Below are 11,630 nucleotides of genomic sequence, written 5' to 3' on the forward strand. Positions count from 1 at the left end.
TTGTTGATTGGGAACAGGTATGGCAGTAATTAGGCCTGGGTGTGGCTAGAGAAATTAAACCACAGTTAAATTGTGGGTTTGGATTTTTTTTCCCCTCCCTTAATAATAAAAACCTGCATTTAAAAACCGCATTGTGTTTACTTGTTGTGGCGCGGGTAGGCGATAAAGTAAGAAATTATTAGAAGCTCGACAACGCCACCCCGGGAATTTCACCCAGGGAATTACTAGGTAATATTATAAAGGCACACAGTTCGGGTTACTGAGGGGGCAAGAGACGTGGTTCCAAGTTAACATATGTTTCTTTTATTAAACAATAATCCTAAAAACTTCAATAAAACTCATTCACACCAACAAAAATGGGGGGAAAAGAACCTTAACAGGGCTGAGGCCAAAGTGAGTGGACGAAGGCTAGGGCAGGGATCCACCAAAGAAAAACACCACAATAATCACCAAGCACACGTGGCAGACACTCTCAGTGACGAAAACCCACTCCCAGGGACACAGCAAGACAAGACGGGAGGATGCCACCACCAGACCACCAGCACCACCACCACCGGCCTACAGCAACTGAAACAGGAGGAGGATAATAACAAATTAGTGGGGATTCATACATTCATAACAAAAGCAAAACAGAACTAAACACGGGTAGGTCACAGGCCTAAATAAATCACATAACTTCACTACTGACAAGGAAAAAGAAAATGAAAGAAAACCAAAACAAAATCAAATTACTTAAATTACAAAACACAATCTTGAAATTAACTAAATAAAATTACATAAACAAAATCCCATTTAACCCAGACACAATACCCAAAAACAATATTGCACACTTTCTCCCACACACACACACACACACACACACACACACTCGCTCCGTATAAGGGGGAAAATCCCCGGTAAAAAACAGTCGTGCGGGGCTGCAGCCGAACGATTGCTTTGGCCCGGCGTATGCTTGGGCTGGCAGTCGGCGGTAACGTTTCCGACGGCCACCGAATGACGCCACACGAGCCCGCAGCGGCCACCAACACGAACCAAAACTCAGTGGCTACAAAGCAGCAGCGGCCGTTAGGTGGTTAAGATCACCTTCTTGTAGTAACAAACGCTCACGAGAGGAAAAGGAAGAGAGCTTCAGGCAGCTGCCAGCATGCACCACTGCCGATCAACCCACAGCAGCGTGCACACACAGCACGGAGCAGCACCCAACCAGTCGCCCGATCGGAGACGTGACCTCACACTAAAAGTGACAGGCGACAATGGGAGCAGAGGAAGAGCCGGCGAGCGGACTACGCTTTTGTACCGGCTGCCTCAATGATTACCGGAAGTGTTACCATAGCAACCAATAAACGAAAATGAGCGAGGGGGAAAGTAACACAACGCTCATACTGCTACATTGTGTTGTCTTTGACTAATATTTAAATTTGTTTGATGATCTGAAACATTTAAGTGTGACAAACATGCAACAAAATAAGAAATCAGGAAGGGGGCAAACACTTCTTCACACAACTGTATGTTAGAGTTACCAGCATAGGGATTCCAGGGCACCAAGCAACAAAAAAGACCCCCCTCCCTCATCCCCATCCCAGGGTCAAGGTTAAGATTAGGGTGGGGGATGTGGGTAGGATGCAGACCCTGTTTAGAGTAGGGGGAAGAGAGGTTGGGGTTAGGCGGAGGAGGTGGAGGCAGTCCAGAGCCGGTGACCTGGGGTGGGTGGGTTGAGCGAGTAGGAGCGAGAGTAGCCAAGGTCGTGGATTTGACGTTGCGCAGGAAGCGTTTGGAGTACCCTCTAGAACGGAGGCTACGGAAGAGGGTACTGGTGGACTGGTGGAAATCAGATGGATTGGAGCAGATGCGGTGAAAGCGGATAATTTGGGATTTAATGATGCCTTTAAAGGTGTGTTTTGGATGTGTGTCCGTAGGTTTGAAATATACTTTTGTTGCTATTGTTTTGTGAGTAGTGTTGGATGGCTGAAAAAATATTGTTGTCTCTAAGAAGTTGATTGTGTGTGGGTCTATGGTGTGTGTGATTTTGATGGAGGGGTGGTGGTTGTTCAGGTTTATGAATTCCGGAAAGTGGGTGATGTCGTGGGGCCAGATACCGAAAATGTCATCCAGAAAACAGAGGTAAAGGGTGGGTTGCAGGGGACACTTGGCCAGTAATTCTCGCTCCCACTCGTTCATGTAGAGATTTGTGTATGATGGTGCAAATCTCTGACCCATGGCTGTCCCATGGATGTAGAATTTATTGTTAAACAGAAAGTCGTTATTATTGAGACAGAGCTTGAGTAGTTGTAATAATTCTTGACTGGGTCTGTCTTTGTCTGGATGTTTGTTGAAAATGGTGGAGATGACTTGCAGGCCTAGGGTGGTGCTAATGTTTGTGTAGAGATTATCGATGTCTATTGTGAACAGATAAGCCTGGTGGGGGATAATTGGGATCTAATTGTGTCCAGAAAGTGGTACGTGTCCTTGATGTAGCTGGGGTGTTTGGTGGAGAGGGGTCCTAAAAAGTGGTCGATGTATTCAGTTACCTTGTAAGTTGTGCTGTTGCAGTCTGAGACGATGGGTCTGCCGGGAGGAACTTCAAAGGGGATGGTCCAGGTCTTGGGTTCCTTATGGATTTTTGGCAGTAAATAAAAGTAGCGGGGTCGAGGGTTTTCTGGTCAGAAGAGATAGTGTAGTAGTTTTGTTTGGATGATATGAATTTTTTATTGTACAGTCTGAATAATGGTCTGGAGTTTAGTCTGTGTCTGGGGTTGAATGGTACTGTCCAGGAGTTTGTAATGTGTGGTGTTGTGTAGTTGTCTGTATGCTTCAGTCCGATATTGTTGTCTGTCCATGATTATGGTTTTGGAGCCCTTGTCTGCTGGTTTTATTATTATGTTTTGGTTATGTTTGAGTTGTGTCAGGGCTTTGCGTTCGGCCTCTGACAGATTGTCTGAGACGTCTGTCGGGGGCCAAAAGTGTGGCAGTGTCTTTCTATCTGTCCGTATTAGTGTGTGTTGAGGGTGGTCCAATCTGGTTCCCAGTGTGAGGGGTGGGAGAACTGTGAGGGTCTGAAGTCTGAGTGTGGGTTGAAGTAGTCCAGTAATTTGATCCGTCGATGATATTGATGAGGGGGTTGGTGTGGACAGGGATATGGTTGATATTGGAATCCCAGAGTACCAGGATTGGCCTTCTGGGTTTGAAGAACCAATCCTGGATTTTCCTGTTGGGACATGCAATATGGTAATTTGGTCTGTAGAGGGATGGTGAGACAGTTGGGAAAAGTGGGGTGATCCAGTAGGGGGCTGGAGGCCATGGGTGGGCAAGAGGCTGGGGACATTGTTAGTACTGGAGTGGGGTGGGGGGAGGGGGATGCTGTCATGGGGGACCGGTGATGCAGATGGGCCAGCGTCCAGGACTTCCTCGGCAGGCAGTGCGACCCCACTAGGTTGTTGAGTGGAGGGCTCAGCAGGGGCATTTTGATCGTGATTGACCTTAGCGGACCCGGTTGTCATCGTTGCCCACTCCACATGTGTATGTTTTGGTGGGGTCAGCTGCACCGCCGATTGGTCTGGGACGCCAGCATCATCTGCCTGCGAGGAAAAGGGAGAAATGTTGTCTGGGATTATTGTCGAAAACATTGGTTGTGCTGTTAACTGAGAAGGATAGGAGTTCTGGGGTATGGGTGGGTTTCTTGTCTGGCGAGTGGGGGGCGTGTATCTGGGCCTCCACCTCCACTAGGGTGCATTTTATGACAGTGGGTGCTTCGGTGAGGGGGGGCTGTACGGTCATTGGCTTGGGGTGGGAAGTTGTTGGTGGGGTTAGGGGGAGGATGGGAGATATGGGTGTGACGGGGGCTGTGATCCGGGTTTCAGTCCTGGTGGGTATGGGGAGGAGTGGATGGTGTGTTTTCAGATGGTGGAGGGGTTGATCTGGTGCCCCGGTAGATGGAGTCTCTGAGGGGCCTGGGGTGGTGGTAGGCTGGGGAAATGGGTTTCGTCTTCTGGGATAGTGGGGAGGGTAAGGTCCAGGTGGTTTCTGCTTTGGTGCTGGGGTGGGGGGGCAGTGTGAGAGATGGTACTGGGTCGCTGTGGTGGAGTCTGTAGCAGGCGGTGGACAGTGCAGTGCAGTGTTTGCTGCATCAGCCTGGGGCTGTAGCGTTTCCTGGCCCAACCAGTGGCAATTTCGAGGGCCATGGGTTACGGGGTGTGGAGAGACGAGAAGTTATGGTGGATTTGGTAGTGGTCCTGCAACATTAACATTGTGTTTTTCATCCATTCATCCATCCATGTTGTGTTGTTATGTATCCTGTTGTGTGTAGCTGTAGTGGGTGTAGATGGTTATTGAAATCTGTGAGGGTGATGGTTAGATTACACACAAGGGTAAGGGTGATCATCCATTTTTGATGAGGTATACAATTCATCTTTTATGAGTACTGCCTCTTGTTTTTCATACACAAGGAAATATGAAATACTTTTACTGTGTACTTTTTGAGTAATTCAGGGTCAAAGTTCCCATTTTGCAACAAAAATCAGGGTATTCATTCTCTTTAGGGTTAGGGTTAGATTACCAACAAGGGTAAGGGCAATCATCCATTTTGATCACATATAAAATTCAGATATTTTATGAGTAGTGTCTCTTGTACTTCATACACAAGAAGATATTAAGTACTTTTACTGTGTACATGTTGAGTAATCCAGGGTCAAAGTTCACCTTTTGTTTGATTACCAACAAGGGTAGGGGTAATCCTCCATTTTTGATGATGTATAAAATTCACATCTTTTATGAGTAGTACCTCTTGTTATTCATACACAAGAAAATATGAAATACTTTTACTGTGTACTTTTTGAGTAATCCAGGGTTAATGTTCACTTTTTGTTAGATTACCAACAATGGTAAGGGTAATAATCTATTTTTGATGATGTCTCTGACAGAACCTGGCTCAGAGATGTGCAGCCATCTGCCTCAACTGGTTGGGGTGAAAGGAAAATGGGGGACAGAGGAGAGGTGGGGGACAGAAAGGACAAGAGGGAGATGAGGTAGAGACCAGGAGCAGATACACAACTGTATCAAGTTACAAGTTTATACAGTCAATGATGACATGTTTATGCAATACAATGTAATTTATATAGTCAGCAGCAGAGAGTGTTGATAAAAACTATACTATCAAATTTTAATTATAGCATAATAATAACGGTGATGATATGTATGATAGCAATAGCCTCGAAAACTGTATCTGTATCCTGCAACCTGCAAGATGAGGATACAGAAAGTGAGAGGAAAGGAAGGAAAGACACAAACTAGGGAGAGAAAGAGACAAGGTTAATGACATATAAAAAGTCATATTCATACCCTGAGTGCGAGAGAGTGAGTGAGAGTGCACCACAGGAAATTCCCCCAGCAGTCTAGGTCTATAGCAGCAAATGTAGTCCCACTTGTACTTCATATACAAAATATGATGTACTTTTTGAGTAATCCAGGGACAGAGTTAATTTTTTGCAACAACAATCAGGGTATTCATTCCCTTTAGGGTCAGGGTGATGGTTAGATAACATAAAGAACCAGATGGAATTGGTTTAGCAAAAGTTAAATTGTTTTATTTATAAGGTAAATTTAACACAAATCAAACACAATAAACCAAAGGAGGAGGTGGGTATTCCCAAATAAAATACAAAAACAAACCAAAACACAGAACTGGAAATAGTTCCCCTAAGTCCGATGTAATAAGGCAAAGAAATTAAATACAGGCCCAGGGCCGTCAACGTGGGGCACACACTCAGAACAAAAGGAAGGACTCTTCAAAGGGGCCAACTGCTCACATGAAATCACAGTGCCCTCGAGTGACTCTGTTGCTGATTTTTAACAGGTGTGACTGTCAACGAGCTGAAGCAGGATTGGGCAGGTGAAGCTGGAGCAGGGTGACCCAATCACAGTGCAGGAGAGCAGGCAGACCGAGGCAGGCAGATGAATTGGTGGAGGAAGACCAGGCAGGAACCAGAGGCACCAATCAGGAGCAAGTGCTGGCAACTGTCTTCTGCATACTTAACACATGACAAACACCCCAAGTGTTTGTCATCCTGTTTTGGCATAACAGCCAAGGGCTGTGACAATTGCCAACAATGGTAAGGTTAATCATATATTTTTGATGATATCTTTTATGAGTAGTGCCTCTTGTTATTCATACACATGGAAATATTAAGTACTTTTACTGTGTACTTTTTGAGTAATCCAGGGTCAAAGTTCACTTTCTGCAACAAAAATTGGGGTTATCCATATTTGATGATGTATAAAATCCTTATCTTTTATTATTTGCAAATGATCTCTACTTTCATTAGACTCACTTTTTTTGCAACAAATTGTAGGATATTCATCCATTTTAGGGTTAGCCAATGAATGTACACCGAACACAAATTTAAACGCTTTTGTTTTTGCTCCCATGTTTCATGAGCTGAACTCAAAAATCTAAAACATTTTCTACATACACAAAATAACCATTTATCTCAAATATTGTTCATAAATGTGTCGAAATGTGTTAGTGAGCACATCTCCTTTGCAGAGATAATCCATCCCACCTCACAGGTGTGGCATATCAAGATGCTGATTAGACAGCATGAATAATGCACAGGAGTGCCTTGGGCTGGCCACAGTAAAAGGCCATAGTGGTCCTGTCAGATTATATTGAATTAATGTGATTTCTTAACATTAATTTATCTGGATGGTTCTGTTTCTCTTACAGGTATTTCACTATTCATCAGGGACTTTTTGTTTCATTCAATGTAATTATAAAAATGTATACATTAATTTGAAAGTAAGAAAAAAAACCCTCCCAATGACCTTTGTGCAGTGAAATGTACAATTTGCACAAAGGTCCTGCAACAGCTACAAGACAAACAGCAAATTGCAAAAAGTGTCCATTTCGGGTTATGATGCAACTAGCAAAAAGTGTCCATTTCGGGTTATGATGCAACTAGAGTTCATGGGTCATGTGCTTTTCAAAAATGGCATTGGGGTAGCTAAGTCAAAGACTCAAAAGCAGTGGAAAACACAGGGCGCCCAACAAATCCAGCTGAGGTGAGGAGTTTTTTAGGGCTAGTTGTTACGACCCGGCCCGTTATGGAGAGCAGTAACAAGTGATTGGGAATTAGAAATGAGGTGAAAAGGGACAACTGGACTGGTTTAGGGTAAAGTCAGCCATTTAATTAAATAAGGAGGGTGCACATGCACAAGAAAACACAACAGAAGGAGGCTGTACAGGTGCTGACAAATAACTAAACACTAGTGATGTGACATTCCGTATCGAGGCTTCGAAGCGTGTGCCGAGTAGGGGAGGGGGCGTTTCCGCGATGCGCGTATCGAGGCTTGCTTCATTTAGGGGAGGAGCCAAAAATGATGACGTCCGAAGCCTCGCTGCCCGGCTGTACCACGTGATTGCTTCGTGAAGTGGTTCAGATTTTGCCGGAGGTTTTACAGCTACATAGACCCCTCAGGCTCCATTCAAAATGTGGGTTTTTGAAGGAGAGTTGCGGTCAGTTGAGAGTTTGGATAGCATTTATATAGTTTGGAGAGTTTAGGGAGAGAGAGAGATTTAGGAGAGTAGGATAGGTGATATAGGATGGAGCCAGCGACGCTCATCATTGTCCAAGTTACACAAGCATAATCTGTGCCCTTTTCCTAGTTCCACAAGCACTTTCACTGTCCTCTGCCTGATTACGCCCATGCCATTTTCAGAAAAACATTGCACAACCTGCAATATTATGATATTACCATTTTGGGAAGATTTACACACACAGAATACATTCAAAAAATTTATTAAACACATATGTACATAAATAATTTGGTCATACATTGTTTGTAATTCAAAGTCATTTCTAACAGACACAAAAATGTAATTCACACATTATGTGGTTCAGATACAGCTGCCTGTGATTATACACTTGGCCAGTAGGTGGTTTCGTGTGCACATGAAGCTTCGAGAAATGAACCCTTTCTCGAACCAATTGGCTCAAGTGGTTCAATGCCTCATGAGGCTTCATCTCACCATCACTACTAAACACATTAACATCAACCACTATTTAGTTCTTGAAAAAAAAAAAAAGAAGGAACACCAAATAACTAAAGGAGGTCAGCACCCATAAGCTTTACAAACATAACAGCACGAAACAAACAAGCAGCTATTCTGCAAAAGAACTCAACAAAAGAAGGAGAGACCATCAAGGTACTCTCTGAACTAGTTAAACGTACCAAGATTTAGCACACTGGCTAAAACAACTCAAATAGTTTCCAGCCAGGCAAAACTAAACAAACACTCTATTTCAATAGGCTTTAACACAACAGAATGTAACCAACAGCGAGGCAAACTGATCACTGACTCACAGCTGCCATGAACTGAGGGCACACAAGCTATTTATGTTGCAGCTGGGGTTGATTGCAGAGTCTCGATTGGTAGATTTGGTAGACACACAGCCACACCAATCACAGACGCAGGTGGACAGGATGCAGGAAGTACACCGCCTCTGCTTCAGCCGGACCAATCCTCATCAGGGAATCACACAGCTTGCTTTGCATGCCTGGCAGAATCGCTCATGGGAACACACAATGAACATACACTAAACGGCAGCCAGCAGCGGCCGTAACACTAGTGAACTATTGTGTCAGATTAATTCCCAACCTCGCTACAACTGCGGAATCACAGAGGAGGCTCACGAGACGATCCTGTAAATGGACTTGGGGAACAGCATAGGAAACAGCATTTGTGGAGCTAAAGCGACCGATGGCCAGCTCACATGTAATGGCATACTTTAATCAGGAGGCTGAAACACATGTGATATGATGCTAGTCAAGTTGGACTTGGAGCAATACTCAGTCAAAAAAAAGTGACAGAACGCACAAGCTGATCTATTATGCCAGCCAAGCTTTGTCTAAGCTAGAACACCACTACTAACAGACTGAAAGAGAAGCCTTCGCCAGCATGTGGGCATGTAAGAAATTTCATGTATTTCTCTATGGAAAACAACTTTGTAATGGACACACACCATAAACCGCGTGAAACGAATTATTCACCAAAATCCAAACCGCCAGCAAGAATCGAAAGATGGGCTTTGCGGCTACAGCCCTATCTTTATAACCCAGGGCCACAAAATGCAGCTGATCATGCCGCACTGTCAACCCACCATTAAAGATTGGGACTATGGAAGATCAGATCTTCTACATCGCGAGACATGCAGTGCCAAATGCGTTCACACCAAGAGAAATGGAATAATTGTCAGGGATGTGGACCGTGCACTAGTCGGTCTGCGGAAATGTATAAAAACGGCAGATTGGACTTAGTGTGATGCATAGGCTGAGAACCAAAGAATGGTGGCCTAGAATCAATAGGGAAGCAGAAGAGTTGGTTAGGTCATAATCATTGCTTGTCAAATACAATAGCTTCACGCTTCTCAAATGTCCCGACTGTAAGGACCGAGCTCCTGGCTAAACCATGGCAGACAGTGGCTCAGGACATTAAGGACCATTCCCCTCAGCTGACTGCCTTCTTGTCTTGACAGACTACTGCTCCATATGGGTAACGTCAGCCAACATAACAGAACAGAACTTTTTGTAGAACCATAAATGCAGCTCATATCGAAGACAAGGACTGTCGGTGGAGCTAAATGTCTTCCTAATGGCTTACCGCAGCACCCACATTGTGTCATGGGCCGCAGTCCGGCCAAGTTGCTGTTAACCACCACATTTAAAAAAAACTTCCTGAACTGTCAGTAGACTATAGCCGACTGGACAGGATGCTGCTGTTCACATATCAGATGCCACAAGGAAGGAGAAAGGGCATGTTCATGCAGACAAACACAAAAGAGCAAAAGACAGTATGGTGAGACAAAGTCTTGTTTAGGCAGAGCAAACTGAACAGACTTTGTAAACCTTTTAATACCCCTACACTGTAGTGGATCAAACTGGATGGAAGGATGGAAACAAGATGATGCATCATGTGGCCTTTGTGAAGCCTTGGGTTCAGCCTGTGCAAGAGACAGTTGTGCCACATCAGAGAGTCAGGAGAGTGCCCTCTCACCTTCAGGACTTGAGCAGATACTGCTGTAGTGGAGCAGAATAATCTCCAGGCAGTTGTCTTATTGGCAGGGTAGTCGACCCCTCATTTAGATATTTTAATATACATTTGTTAGAAGACAGATATTAATATCTTGTTGTCTGAACTGAAAACCTTTGAGGATACATTTACTTTATCACTACCAAAGAAGTTACAGTTTATTTTGGCCATGTTAGCTGAAATGAGAAGTTTTGATAGAATTAAAATAACATTTTGTGCCTTAGCTGAGGGCATAGTTTGTATTATTGTTTGAATGTGAAAAGGCCATGCTTATGATACAGTTTCACTAAGCACAAAATTACAGGGTAGTATAAGTTCTGTTTGAAAACTAAATAATTTTGGAGTTCAGCATAGTACTGGAGGTTCTACATGCTATGAGTATTATGAGTATTATAGTATTGTGATGTATTGTGATCGTCCCCTTCTTGGATGATGTCTCACATGGGGGGGCTGTAAGGAAGTGATGGTACCGGGAAACATGTTGGTTACGGAGTGAGACTAAAAATAAAACAAAACACTACAAGACTCTCACCTTAACTGCTACTGGTCCAACCCTAACCTAACCTGAACCTAACCTCATGCTAACCATACATTTCTTCACCTTAAAATGTAATAATTAATGTAAGGAACACATGTCCACATAGTGTGACTGTGTAAACAAATGTAGGTCCCCACAACATGAGTAATACCTGGAACACACACATACAGGTTTCACTCTTCTTAGGACGTTGCCATGACTTCCATTCATGTAGGCGATGGTAGCACAATGGCAGAGCAAGTCGTCTTTCAACTGAAAGGTTTTGGGTTTGGTCTCCGGCTCTGCTAGCCTACATGCCAATGTGGCAGCGTGTGACTGGATATGAAAGAAGTGTGGTAGAAAAATGAGTTGCACAAAGATGTGCTGTATGATGTGCAGCAAAACTGTAGTGTAAAGAAGCTTTGAGTGGTCAAGACTAGAAAAGCAATATAAATACAGACCATTTACCACTAAAGCATAGACAAAGTGTTATACCTTACACGTGCGCACACTATCAGACCTGTCAGAATGCCTTTTTTTCATTCTTTTGTAAATTATGAAAATGGCTGGCCTTTTGTGGACAGCATTTCTATTGGCTTTCAGGCAAATTATATACAATGTCAAGGGTCTACATACAACTTAGTTGTATGTAGACATACAACTTAGTTTTCCTGAATATATTTACAGAAAATCTACTTTTGAATATTTAAGGACAAGTATTTCAGGACTCTAACTTAAGTGAAAAAACAACTGAACAATATTTAATCAATATTTAACCATAGTTTATTTACTAATACCATCATGTGGAGGACAGAATACTTTGTCCACCTTTTGTCCTATACTTACACTGTAGTTATCTCTTTAACCACAGGGTGGTGCTCTGGTGTAAGACATACCAATGTACCAGATATGTCCATGCTGCACACACTTTGTATGTATTTGTGTGTACGCCCAGCAGAAGCAGTCAAAGCATCAGTCTCAGTCGTCCCCTCACGTCTCAGCTGATCAGGAAGCAGACGGATTCCCTGCTCC

At 43.7% G+C, this 11,630-nt stretch overlaps 1 long non-coding RNA gene across 1 annotated transcript; it reads right to left on the reverse strand.

Moving 5' to 3' along the window:
- Window positions 1-280: 280 nt before the first annotated feature.
- LOC131464342 (uncharacterized) lies at window positions 281-1,369 on the reverse strand. Its single transcript, XR_009241162.1, has 2 exons — window positions 1,084-1,369; window positions 281-567 (listed from the first exon to the last, which is right to left on the reverse strand). It is a non-coding gene; the product is annotated as an uncharacterized LOC131464342 (long non-coding RNA).
- Between the last annotated feature and the right edge of the window lie 10,261 nt (window positions 1,370-11,630).

The sequence above is a fragment of the Solea solea genome, chromosome 8, assembly GCF_958295425.1.
Source record: "Solea solea chromosome 8, fSolSol10.1, whole genome shotgun sequence".
In the NCBI taxonomy this organism is placed as follows: Eukaryota; Metazoa; Chordata; class Actinopteri; order Pleuronectiformes; family Soleidae; genus Solea; species Solea solea.